We start from the raw sequence: 14,019 nt of genomic DNA, 5'->3' as shown, positions 1-14,019 counted from the left end.
TCCTAGTCTTGGTTAAGTATTTACATATGCAAAGCCAATATCTTTTAGCTCAAAATCATAAGCACTTAAGTATATTTATATAAAGGATCCTTTAATCAGCTAGTTATTTTTCTCAATTATTAAATAAGCCCAATCTGGAGTTCATATTTTTCAAATGAACAGATGGAAATGGGAGAAACTAAAAGGGCAAATTTTTTGGAATCATGTTCACAGAATGAAATATACCTATTTTCATTGATAAGTAAGGGGTAAAATACTAATATCACAGTATGATAATAACAGAACAGAGTAGAAATCTTGAGCTGTTTGTTTCTTACCATCCTTGAAAAATAATTTGCCTTCCCAGCTTTACTGGAAAAATTAAAAGCAATGTTATATAATACACATAATTTTGGTTATGAGGTACTTTACTTTAAGGTTACATTTATCAGATAACCAATATATTTTAAATGCTTAATCACTGGATGTTATCAAACGGAGCATGCTGAAAATTTCTAAATATTCTGATAACATAGACCTATGTCTCCTGAAATAATTCCTGAAAAAAGGAATTTCCCATTTTCATGTTTGATATGAAATGGAAATGGCTAATCTTAAAAGCAAAAAAAAAAACTTGTTGCTCAAATAATTTGTAATATGATATGTGTCATATTTAATTTGAACAAGGAGCTTAAATCAGTTAATCACACTTCCATGCTTATCATTGCATCTATTTTTTAAATATATATATTTTTAGTTGTAGTTGGACACAATACTTTTTATTTATTTATTTATTTTTATGTGGTGCTGAGGACAGAACCCAGGGCCTCACAGGTGCTAGGCAAGCGCTCTACCACTGAGCCACAACCCCAGCCCTCATTGCATCTATTAACATGATTTCTGACATATTTTACTATTAAAATGGTAAAAATATGTAAATAGGTGGTAGAGTTCTATTATAGTACTGTTTCAGTGTTATATGTCAAAGCACAACTTCCCCTTTGTTAAAGAATGGGGACCACTAGTTCTTGATGGCAGTTAACAGTGTCACAAAGGAGGTAAAACAATGAGAAAATTCATATGATATAAGATATGGGAAAGAACTTGGAAAAAGTTCTACCATAAAGCAACCATTAATGATTATTATAGGAGCATATCATAGAAGACAAGAAAACAAATAAATGCTGGGCCCAGACGTGTAAGTACATGCTTAAAAATGCTACAGGTGATAGTTATAAAGAGTAAATGGAATATACACATATATATGTATGTTTGTATACACAAACACACACATATCTTGTCTAAGTACACTGATATCTGCAACTTACTTTGAAATTAATTTAAAAGTCAGATAGTCCAAAGGAAGAAAAATATGATAAAGCAAGTACAGTAAAATATTAAGAATAAAATAAAAGTTGTAAGTGTAGAAGTGTCCAATAAGACTTAAATTTTTGATAAGTATTTGAAAATTTTTATAATGAAATTGTAGAAAGTAACCTTATATACTATAAATGTCATGCCATATAATCAATGAAAAATACCATTCAATATATCTTGTTATTTTATTCTTGTTACTCACTTACATAAGATATCTTTATAGTATATCATGTAATGCAAAAATTCCAAAGTAAGTTTCTAAAATTTAAAACATTTGTGTACACCTCTTCAAAATTTCATTGTGAATGAAATCTCTAATTGTTAAAGGTGTCAAATTATAAAATCAAAGCAGACACATCTCCTAGAAATGGTATATCTTTAAAACACATTGCTTTTGGCTGGGCTTGGTGGCACATGCCTATCATCCCAGAGGCTTGGGAGGCTGAAGCAGGAGGATCTCGAGTTCAGAGCCAGGCTCAGCAAAAGCGAGGTGTTAAGCAACTCAGTGAGACACTATCTCTAAATAAAATACAAAATAGGGCTGGGGATGTTGCTCAGTGGTTGAGTGTCCCTGAATTGAATCCCTAGTAACCCCATCCCCCAAAATAGATCACTTTTCCCACTAGGTAAATGTTCTTAATATGAATTGAAAGCTTTGAGCATTAAGATTAGCATAAAGAAGTTCAAAACTGGACACTTTTGAAGTGCTTTCTCCTATAACTGAAGAAAAATAAAATGTAAACTACCTAAAAGATTCACTGCTAAAACAAAATGAACTTATTTTTTTCTTTTAAGTTAAAATAAACTTTGTACATCTTAAGAAATGTGAAAGAAATACAAATAAGTAGATCCTGGTGTCAAATTCTAAAATACAAGAAATGACAAAAGCTTTTCAACAACGAACCAACAAACAAAAAGTCTGCCTTTGTCTATAGTAGAAAGTATTAGAATTGTTTATCTAGAATAGCATAGGAAAATGTAACCTAAAGATACAACAATTATATTTTTAGCATTTCAATTTTCAAATAGAAATAAAAATAAATATTTACATACCTAATATTATTTTTTAGAATTTTCAAGCAACTGAAGCGTTTAAAGGTTGTGTGAGTCTTCTGTTCTTCCTGGGCATCTTCTTCATGTTTTCCATAATAAAAGTCATTAACTAACATGATCAATTTTCCTTTCTCTGAATCAATAGTCTTATTTGTATTTGCTGTATTTGAAAATTCTGTTTTAGCCAGTCCCAAGAAGTTATTTATCATTTCTGGACAACAATACTGAGAAAGAAAAAAATTAGAAGCCTTGTTTAAAAAAAAAAAGCAAAAATTATTCTGTGGTTACAAGTAAGGTCAGGCTATGTAAAACTCTGCTTGGTAATACATCTGGAAAAACAGTCACCAAAAATTTGTGGTGCATATACATATTCTAAAAATCTCAAATGACAAACACTTATTGTCTTAATAAACAAAAAAAAAATTTTTCAAAAAGAAATGAAAACCCTTAAACAGGACTCGGCTATAGATGTAATAACCATTCCTTTGCAATTTATCTATTCAGGTGTAACTATTTAATAATAATTTGTTGCTTGGTCCAAAATTATTCATTTCACATCTATTTCGAGAGTACATAAAGAAATATTTCATTTGCTTGATGTATATTTTTAATTATCAAGTAACACAAAAAAATTTTGTAAGACCTTAATGGAACTAGACTTTGACCCTACTAACCTGCTATTTCTTAGACTCAAGGTACTAGAAAAGGTATTGAACGCAAAGATATATAAGACTAATCTTCCTTCTTAAAAAAAAAAAAGAAAGAAAGAAAGAAAAGAAAAAAATCCACTTTTTTACATTAGGTATAAAAGAAAAGTGTTTTTACATCTTAAAACCTAGAATGCTAAATATCTGAAGAGGAAACTTACCTCTTCGGGAGTAAAATCACAATGTCACATAAAATGATTTTAATATGGAATTTGTTCATATGTGAGCTTTTCCTTTTCTTTTTCAACAACATAGAACTAATTCTATCTTTTATTTATTTATTGCACATAACATTCAGTTGTATAGTTTTTACTTAAAGGGCAAGCTCAGGAAGATGTGCATTATAATATTTGTTAAAATGCTAATTCCTGGGCCTCACTTCAGAACAACTAAGCTACAATGTCCAGAGATAGGGCCTAGAAGTTAATATATTATCTATTTTTTTGATAGTTGTAGATGGACAGCATGCCTTTATTTTATGTTTATTTTTACGTGGTGCTAAGGATCGAACCAAGTGCCTCATACATGCTACGCAAGAGATCTGCCACTGAGTTAGAGCCCCAGACCTAGAAGTTATATTTTTTAACAAGCGGTAATTCTTTTACAACTTAAGTGTTTTCTATATGTGTTATGTGTTAAACTGGCATCAACATAAGAAAATTTTAAACTCTTAATACACCTATTTCATTTCTAAGATAACAACATCCACTTCTACCACATGTGAAATGTTAGACAACTGGTGGAACACTCTGTATTACAAGGGACAGTGGGCCTTTCTGGTCCAAGACAGACTTATAACATTTCTTTCAAGGTTGCATTTTACTTATTTTGTTTTACTTATCAATTTATAAATCTGAAAAGAAAACACACACACACACACACACACACACACACAATCTAAAATAGATACAAAGAAAAAAAATACTAAGTAAAATGGGCCACAAATAAGTGGTATAACTAACCTATGTTAAGGAGTTGAGGTTTCACCCACATGCAAAATTAGGACAAATAGATTAGTTCTCTAATACAACATGAATCTCTGTAGTCTTCCATTCAGAATAAATTATAATTGAAATAGAAATACAACATAAAAAGGGAGGTAAGAAAGGTTTTGCTATTTATGTTCCTATATTCTTCTTGCAATATTACATAATATCTGAGAGCTCAAACTTAGGAAATTCAGACTATTTCTAAGGAGTTTTACAAGACTAAGTTCCTTCTTTTAAAAAAATGCTACTTTCTACTTTAAGGATAAATGAAGAAAAACATGGTAGGGAATAAAACAACTAGCATTATTAGAAAAATTACTCAAAATGTGTATCTTCTTACTACTACTAATATGTATCACTGGCACCATTTTGACAAACAAAACTCTTCACTTATTTGAAGGATTCCTTGGAGAAAGATCTCAAACAATGAGAAGTTATAATGCACAAAAATAAATAAAAGAGAAAAGTCTTCCTAATAAGAAATGCAGATTATTTTGTGTCCCAAACACAAAATCTGGCATTTAGTAGAAGTTATTCTGAGTCATATTTAGCACCTGATTATTTTCTGAAATCTACAAAATAGTTTATGAGAGAGTATGTTGCAAGGTTTATATTCTCCAGAAATGTCTAATTTGAAATTAAAGTTGACCTAGAGTAATAAATTACTCTCTCTCTCTCTCTCTCTCTCTCTCTCTATATATATATATATATATATATATATATATATATATATATATCATATAATCAATTACTTGCTGTTCTTTTTTTTTCTTTTACACAAAAGACAGGATCAGATTTTTAAAAATTAACATACAAATCTTGTTCACAGCAACTTTAAAAATTTGTTTTTAAATTGTAGTTGGAAACTATACCTTTTTTAAAATTTATTTTTATGTGGATCGAACCCAGTGAGGATCGAACCCAGTGCTTCATACGTGATATATGAGTGCTCTACAGTGAGCCACAACCCCAGCCCTCACAGTAACCCCTCACCAACAACAGGTCATCTCTTAGACCTGGAAATCTGTCATCTCTACCATGAAGCCTGGATGACTTTAAACAATTGTTGACCAGTCTGACACTTCATGATCCTAACATCTCTGGTCCCAGTAAGAATGCTAAAGCACTGCATGATGTTGCTGAAAACTTAGAGACTGGGTTCTGAGAAGGGGAAAAAAAGAGGCTGAATACCTAGTTTTCCTCTTCCTCTTCCCTGTGCACAAACACAAAACATGCCCTTTCTACAGAAATAAAATTGCTTTAGAATCCCACCTTATCCCAGAGAGAGATTAAGAAGTAGGACATCAAGGGAAAAGGAGAAGGGAAAAGGAGAGGGAAAAATGAATAACAGAGAGGTAAGATAAATTAGAGACAAGGATAGTAGTAAACAGATACTGCAAAATAAAAGAAGGGAAAGAGAGGCCAGTAATGAGAATAGCAAGGTTTAAAAAAAGAGAGATTAGGATTAGAGAGAAAATGACAGATATAGCATGCAAAGGAAAATTCATTTTGGACATACAACTGTATGGAATAAATATTTTAAAATATAATTCAGGCAAACTGTGCTAAAACAAAGGAAGACACAAATATAAAGGCAAAAGAATACACTGTACACTAGAGAAGACTGACTCAAACTTTCTATAGTAAGTTATGTCACTATAAAATTATTAATGTTAAAAATATTAGTCTAATATAGATAGATAGATAGATAGATAGATAGATAGATAGATAGACTGGGATGTAGCTTAGAGGTAAAGTGCCCCTAAATCCCCAGTATCAAAAAAAAAAAGAAAAAGAAAAAGAAACTTATTACTTTCTAGATGAGACCCTCTGCAATTTAGTGAGACCTTGTTGCAAAAAAAAAAAAAAAAAAAAAAAAAAAAGAACTGGAATGTAGTTCAGTGGTAAAGAGCCCCTGAGATCAATTCCCAGTACCAAAACACAAAGTAACAAAAAACAAACAACAACAAACACTGAACACTAGAATCAAAAACAAAACACTTTTTGAACATTTTAAAATGTTAAGGATACATTCATGATACAGTTATGAAAGCTAGATTCTTCTGTATCACAAATATCAGCTAAGTAATGAAAGATATGGATTGAGATGTGATTATATATCTAGGACAGAATAAGTGAAGATAAGGATATGTAAAAAGTTTTATCAGTGGATACTAAACTACAGTTAGATAGGAATACATGTTCTGGTATGCTATTATTACATAGTAGGGTGTCTATAGATAACAATAATGCACTGTACACTTTAAAAAGCCAGAAAAAGGGAGTGGGGATTATGGATCAGTGGTAGACTGCTCACCTGGTGCGGGTGAGGCACTGGGTTCAATCCTCAGCACCACATAAAAATAAATAAATAAAAATAAAGACATTGTGTCCACCTACAGCTAAAATTTAAAAAAAAAAGCCAGAAAATTTAAAGTTTTCACCATAAAGAATTGATAAGTGTTTGCAGAGTAAAACATTAAACAATGGACACATATCAAAGCATCGTACTCCATTAATACGAAAAATTTTATGCTTTATGTACCAGTCAAAATTAATGTAAATAAAGACTAAAATTATAATGAATACTCTGGAAAAGTTTATATGACAAGCAAATAATTTACTTATTATTTTTAGTGTACCTCACTATCTATAGTATATCTTACTATATCATACACGTATTTTCAAATTTCTACCTAATAGTAAAGAAAACAACCTACAGACATTTTTGCTAAAGAAAAAAAAGTATTCATCAGCACTTGGGCTTTACTATAAGAGGTATGGTTAGAATACCAATTAACTAATAATACAATGAGAAAAATGTCTAACTTTAAGAAATTCCTAAAGAATAAATGAAATAATGTATTTATTCAAAGCTTAGTTTTATGTTTGACACATGGAATCAAATAAATTATTATAGGATATTTTAATATTTTTCCATTGGAAAAAATCATTAACTGTGTTATAATGAACTTTGATTTATTAAAAACTTCTATTTAAGTTTTTTAAAATTATTGATCTAAAAATTACATTATTTTATGGAAATTATATTAAATTTTAACTAAAATATAAAAATATAAAAGCTAAAAAGTAAAAAAAAGTCCCCAGTTTTCTATTTTTTAATTTTTATGATCAACACATTATATTTATACATTTTTGAAACAATGTGATTTTTACATTTTTATGATGCAATTGTGTGAACACAATCAAAATCCTCTTCTAATATGAGATATAGAATGCATTACTGTTAATTATACTCACCCTATTATGCCATAGAACATAAGAATTTGCTGTGCCTATCAAACTATAACACTGTACCTGGTGACCAACCAATTTCTATTCCATTCCCCCTCTACTTGTCCCCATCTCTGATGACCTCTAGTCTATTTGATTTCTATGAGATCAACTTTTTAAAACTGCCCACTGCCTGAGATCATGTAGTATTTGTCTTTCTGTGCCTGAAACTCTCCAGTTTTAAACATTTCCTTCCTAGATTTGTGACTATGCTTTGAGACTTCATTATTATAAACACATACATTATTCAATTGCATTCAATTTAGTTAAATAGTATTTCTTACACATTGTCCCATTTTATCTATCATAGAGATACCCTCCTTTCATAAAATGTTACAGTGTTCCATTACATAAATCTTTTAATATTTTGGTTATTTCCAGTACAAGTAATCACAAATAATGCTATAACATGTAAAAGTCACACATGGAATAAGGTTGCCAATCTCTCCAGGCTCAGAAATGTGTACGTTTTGCATGTTTAACTGATTCTATTTTGTATACAGACTGTATGCAAAATAGAGGGGAAATAAGAACATTCATGCCTACTTCTATATGTGGAAAGAAAATCAGGAAGGATATAAAACTGGCAACCAGGTCATAAGAGTCTGAGGTAAAGATTCTTCCCATACACACCTTCCTATTTTTAATTTTTAATAATGTGACTTTGCTACCTAGTAAAAATAAATAAATAAATAAATAAATAAATAAATAAATAAATAAATAAATGAATAAATAAATAAATATGACTAAGAGAACATAGTAGCAAGAGATCTTCCAAAAATGGTAGATTAGAGGCATTATACACTTGCCTGCATCTCCTTGAAACCAAATTAAAATAACTGTAACATAGTTGCTCACTGAGATGAATGACTATGAGAAAATACCAGGTTTCAACTGTGGATAGAGACTTGGAGAAGCCCAAATAAAATCGACTGTGGAAGACAGAATGAAACAAAATGCACCAGTGCCAATCCCAGGGAAGTATGCCCCAGAGGTAGAGAAGAAACAGAGTCCCAACAAACATGACTGGCACAGGATCCAGCCTCCTGCAGAAATATAGGCTAAGCAAACAACAGTACAGTTTGCATGTTAAATTGGCTCTGTAGAAGACACCTGTACTTCTTTGCATATTCTCAGTTTTATAATTTGGAGCCATCTTAGAAAAGGTCCTATTGTCTGAGGTTACTTACTGCTTCAGCAATCAGCATATGTAGTAACAGATGGTGCTTCTCATTAAACCTGGCAGTTTGCCAGACGCAGCTCTCAGAGTCTGGGGAATGAGCAGTCACATGTAGCCAGGACTGGAAACACCAGAAAAATGGACTGTGGATTATGCAGAACTCACCACCATCCCTTCCACCACAGATCTTTGAGACTCTATATCCTCTCTCCATCCTTGGGGGAGGCATACAGGGACACTCCACAGAGCTAGTATTAGCTCTACCCTCCAAGTACTAAGCTCTGAAGAGAAGATTTGGGGAGTTCCACATTCTGACATGCCATGATGTCAGCATCAGCTCTGCTCTAGAAGTGCATAACACAAATAGCTCCAGAGAGAATTTGTTTCTAGGAAACTCTGCATTCCACACTAGCTCATTCTGGTGTACAAAGCAGCTGAGAGGTATTCCAACTGAATCAAGCCACAAATTGCTACCATCAGTCAACTGACTACTACCACAAAAGAAAGGAGTAAGCCCCAGTCTTCTCTCTGTCCAAGCAGCACACAGACTAAAGACAAAGAAATTCTCTGATCAGCACAGTCAAAGAGTTTCTATCCTTCCTGCTCACTTGGGCACTCGAGGGAAAAGAAAATTTTCATTTTTTTTATTCATAGTTTTACTTTTTTTTTTTTTTTTTAACTCAGGGGTACTTTCAAAACTGCACTACATCCCCAGCCCTTTTCATTTTTTCAGACAGGTTCTCTTCAATACTGGCTTTGAACCTGTGATCCTCCTGCCTCAACTTCCTGAATAACTGGGATTACAGGCATATACCACCACACCTGGCTTAAGTTTTTGTTGTTGTTCTTATTTTTATGTGCTGTTTTGTGCTTATTTCACTTTTTTCCTCTTATTTTTTTGATATTGGGGACTGAACTCGGGGACACTCGACCCCTTGGCCACATTCCCAGCCCTTGTTTGTGTTTTATTTAGAGACAAGGTCTTACTGAGTTACTTAGCGCCTTGCTAAATTGCTGAAGCTGGCTTTGAACTCTTGGTCCTCCTACCTCTGCCTCCCAAGTCACTGGTATTACAGGCATGTGCCACCATGCCTGTATTTTTCTCCTCTTTTTAATATGAAATATTTTTCTTCTCTTCCTTTCTCCCTTTTCTATTTTACTTTTCTCCAACTATATTTTATCCCTTTGATTAATTCTATTTTTATTATTTAACTGTTTGTTATTTAATATTATTTTTCTTCTTTCTTTTCATTTGTTGTGGTATTACTGTTTTTAGTTTTTGGATTTTACTTTATTTATCTATCTCATTTTTTCTTTCTTCTTTGTTCCTCTTCTTTTTTTTCAGTGATTGAGATTGAGTCTGATTGTGTTGAACACATCAGCTGGGTGCTCTGCCACTGAGCTACACTTCCAACCCAGCTGAGGGGAATTATGCCTTGCTTGGGCCACACTTAAACCTTGGCAGATACTTCAACTTAGGGAATAGGAGGAATAAAAGCCCACAGACTATAACCTGTCCCCAAGCAAGCATGGCAAGGTGGGTGAATCTGAAGTCCCTCTTGGGAACCCTCACTATTATAACAAGAACAGAAGAAATAGCATAACTGTTATAGGCACCATAAATATGGTATATGGTGCATCAATATCTGTCATTCCCATACCTTATCAGACAGCATATTGCTGATAGGGTTGGAGGTGAGTGTGACAGTGGAGGGAGCTGTAACTGGCCATTGTTTCTCCCCATGAAACAACTAGAGATGCCCTGAATGTCTAAACAAAAGATAAAGGCTCCGGGACATCACCACAATTGGAACAGCCAGTAGCAGAACTGCTTCCAAGTTAACAACCAAGATCAACAAAGCCCAGGGGAAACCCCCAACACATACCTGATAGGGGCTTCGATTCCCACTATAGGAGTAATCACAGAGGGTACACTCTATATCTATTGCTGTCTATAGCAAAATTGCCTGAAATACCAGACAGACTACCCTCTTGCAAGTCCTATAAAGAAAATAAATCACTTAGGCTCTGACATATTATATATTGTGTAAAAATCTAACCACAGCCAAAGAAGCCACAGGAAAGTACACAAGGAAGTACAAATTGAATTAAATTCAATACTAAATAGAAACCCAGTAACCCAGGGCTCACCAAGAAATAGTGGAAAAGAGTGAAAGATATCCATCCCAGTGGATGAGCAAATCTCAACATACAAACACAAGAAATATGAAAGCACAAGGCAGTAGAATAGCTCCTGAGATTTATAAATCTCTAATAAATCTGTAATCCAAAGATATAAAAGTAGATGAACTACTTGACAGAGAAATTAAAAGAATAATTTTTTTAAAAACAGTTCAATGAATTCCAAGAGGATATAAGAGCTGAATGAATTAAGGAAACCAATGCAGGATATGAATGAGAAATTTGATAGACAGGGATTTTGAAACAGAACCAACCAGAATTCTTGGAAATGAAAAGCTCAATAAGTCAGATTTTTAAAAACTCACTTGAAAGCCCCACCAAAACATTAGATAGACCAAAAGAAAGAATAACAAGACTTAAAGAAAAAGTTGAGGAGTTATCAGATTCAGAAACTAATTTTAAAAAATCAGTAAAAATGAACATAATATACAAGATCTCTAGGATACCATTAAAGAACCAAACACAGGTATGATCAGAAAGGATGAGGGAGAAGAGCTACAGATTGAAGGCATAGAAAGTCTATTCAGCGAAATGTCAGAAGATAGCTTCCCAAATCCTGGAAAAGACATGGATATCCAGGTCAAAGAGACATAAAGAGTCCCAACTAGCCAAGCGCCATGGTGCTTGCCTGTAATCCCAGCAACTTGGGAGGCTGAGATAGGAGGATCATGAGTTCAAAGCCAGAATCAGCAACTGCCAAGGCACTAAGCAACTCAGTGAGACCCTATCTCTAATAAAATACAAAATTGGGCTGGGGGTGTGGCTCAGTGGTTGAGTGACTCTGAGTTCAATCCCCCGTATCAAAACAAAACAAAATAAAACAAAAAAAAACCCCAAGTAGACATAACAAAAAGAAAAAAGAAAAGAAAAAAAAGCTTACCCACAACATATTATATTTAAACTCCCAAAAGTACCTAACAAAAAATATTTATAAAGCTGCAAAAAAGAAGGGTCAAGTCATATTTTAAGACAAAAACATTAGAGTAACAGTGGATTTCTCAGAAGAAACTCAAAAAGGCCAGAAGGGCAAGGAATGATGTATTTCAAGGCCTAAAAAAAAATAAATGTCAAACTCAATTACCATACCCAGCAAAGTTTCCCAAATCAAAGGAAAAATAAAGAACTTTCATGATAAGCATACATTAAAGGAATTCCTGACCACTAAATCAGCATTATAGAATATACATAAGGGAATTCTACACAGAAGTGAGGAAGAAAGACTAACACAAAAATAATGACACAGGAAAAAATAAATTTCAGTAGACGAGATTAGAACAGCTAATAAGAAAAAAAAAGGAGAGAACCAAACAGTATTAATAAAATCATCAAATTTCTAAGATCAATAAAAGAGCAAGACACAACATAGAACATTCAAAACAACTAGGAAAAAACTTCAGCCTCGGCTGGGGATGTGGCTCAAGCAGTAGCACGCTCGCCTAGAATGCGTTCGGCCCGGGTTCCATCCTCAGCACCACATACAAAGATGGTGTGTCCTCCAAAAACTAAAAAATAAATATAAAAAAAATTCTCTCTCTCTCTCTCTCTCTCTCTAAAAAAAAAAAGAAAAAAAAAAACTTTAGCCATGTATGGTGGCACATGCCTGTAATCCCAGCACCTGGGCAGCCTGAGGCAGGAGGGTTGTGTGTTCAAAGTCAGGTTTAGCAACTTACCAAGACCCTAAGCAAATCAGTGAGACTCTGTCTCTAATAAAATACAAACAGGGCTTGGGATATGACTCAGTGGTTGAATGCCCCTGAGTTCAATCTTTGGCACAAATAAAATAATTTTAAAAATTACAGAATAACAAGAAAAAAGTGCACACACACCTTTTAATAAGAATTCTCAACATAAATGGTCTTAATTCTTCAATTAAAAGGTGCAGATTAGCTCATTAGATTAAAAAAGAAGACCAAATAATATACATTCTAAAAAACTCACTGGCAACAACATACACAAACTGAAAGTGAAAGGATGGAAAATGATACTGTAAGAAAACCAAATCCAAAAGCAAGCAGCAATAGCTATACTCATAGATGACAAAACAGAAAAAAAACAAAGGAGGTTATTACATATTGATAAAGGAAATTATTCATCAAGACACATTAACAATTACAAACATATGCACCAAACATAAGAGCACCAATTTTATAAAACACCACAGGACACAAAGGGAGAGATGGCCCTAATAATGAGTAACCGCAGTTCCCACTTTCACCCTACAGACCAAATAAAATCAACCAAAAAATCATCAGGGGTGAATTATACCATAGTTCAAATAACTTAACAGACATATACATCTAAGGGCTGCAAAACGTGTATTCTTTTCATCAGTGCATGAAACTTTTTACACAATAGATCATATTTCTGACCATAAAGCAAGAGTTAACTAATTCAGAAAAACTGAAATGATTACTTGTATCATATTGTATCATGATGGAATGAAACCAGAAATTTGTAACAAGAAAAACTGCAGTAATTATATCAAAACATTGAGACTAAAAATACACTGGTGAACAAACAGTAGGTTATGGAAAAAACCAGGAAGGAAATTTAAAAATTCCAAGAATCAAATAAAAATGAAAACATAATATAGTAGAACCTGTGGGATACAGTGAAAACAGTACTTTGGGGGAAGTTTATAGATATGAATGGCTATATTGAGGGAGGTAGGGGGAGGAGATCCCAAATAATAACCTAAGATAAATCTCAAGGTCTTTGAAAAACAAGAATAAACTAAGGGGCCAGGTGCAGAGGCTCACACCTATAACCCCAGTGGCGTGGGAGGCTGAGGCAGGAGCATCACAAGTTCAAAGCCAGCCTCAGCAACAGTGAGACCCTGTCTCTAAAGAAAATACAAAACAGGGCTAGGGATGCGGCTCAGTGATTGAGTGCCCATGAGTTCAATCCCTGGTACCAAAAAAAGAAAAGAAAAAATAAATGAAACAAAGAGCTGTTTCTTTGAAAAGAAAAATAAAATTGAAAAACTTTTACCAAATTTAACCAAAAGAAAGAGAAGACCCAAATTAACAAAAATAGAGATGAAAAAGGTATACTACAAAAGACAACAATCATAAGATCCTTCGGGAAAATCTGGGAAAACTACATACCCAAAAAAAATGGAATATCTAGAAGAAATGGAGGAGATTCTGAACACATATTTTAAAAATCCAATTAGATCAGTAATGAGCAATGTGACTGAAGCAGGAGAAAAGTCTCCAAACAAGGAAAAGCCCACGCC

At 33.2% G+C, this 14,019-nt stretch overlaps 1 pseudogene; it reads right to left on the bottom strand.

The window, feature by feature from the left end:
• Positions 1–14,019, bottom strand: part of LOC143640245 (zinc finger protein 280D-like) — a 54,415-nt pseudogene that overhangs the window by 23,484 nt on the left and 16,912 nt on the right.

Source organism: Callospermophilus lateralis, unplaced genomic scaffold (assembly GCF_048772815.1).
Source record: "Callospermophilus lateralis isolate mCalLat2 unplaced genomic scaffold, mCalLat2.hap1 Scaffold_144, whole genome shotgun sequence".
NCBI classification, from domain to species: Eukaryota; Metazoa; Chordata; class Mammalia; order Rodentia; family Sciuridae; genus Callospermophilus; species Callospermophilus lateralis.
Note: the sequence above shows the minus strand (reverse complement) of the source record. Positions and strands in the feature narration are given on the sequence as shown.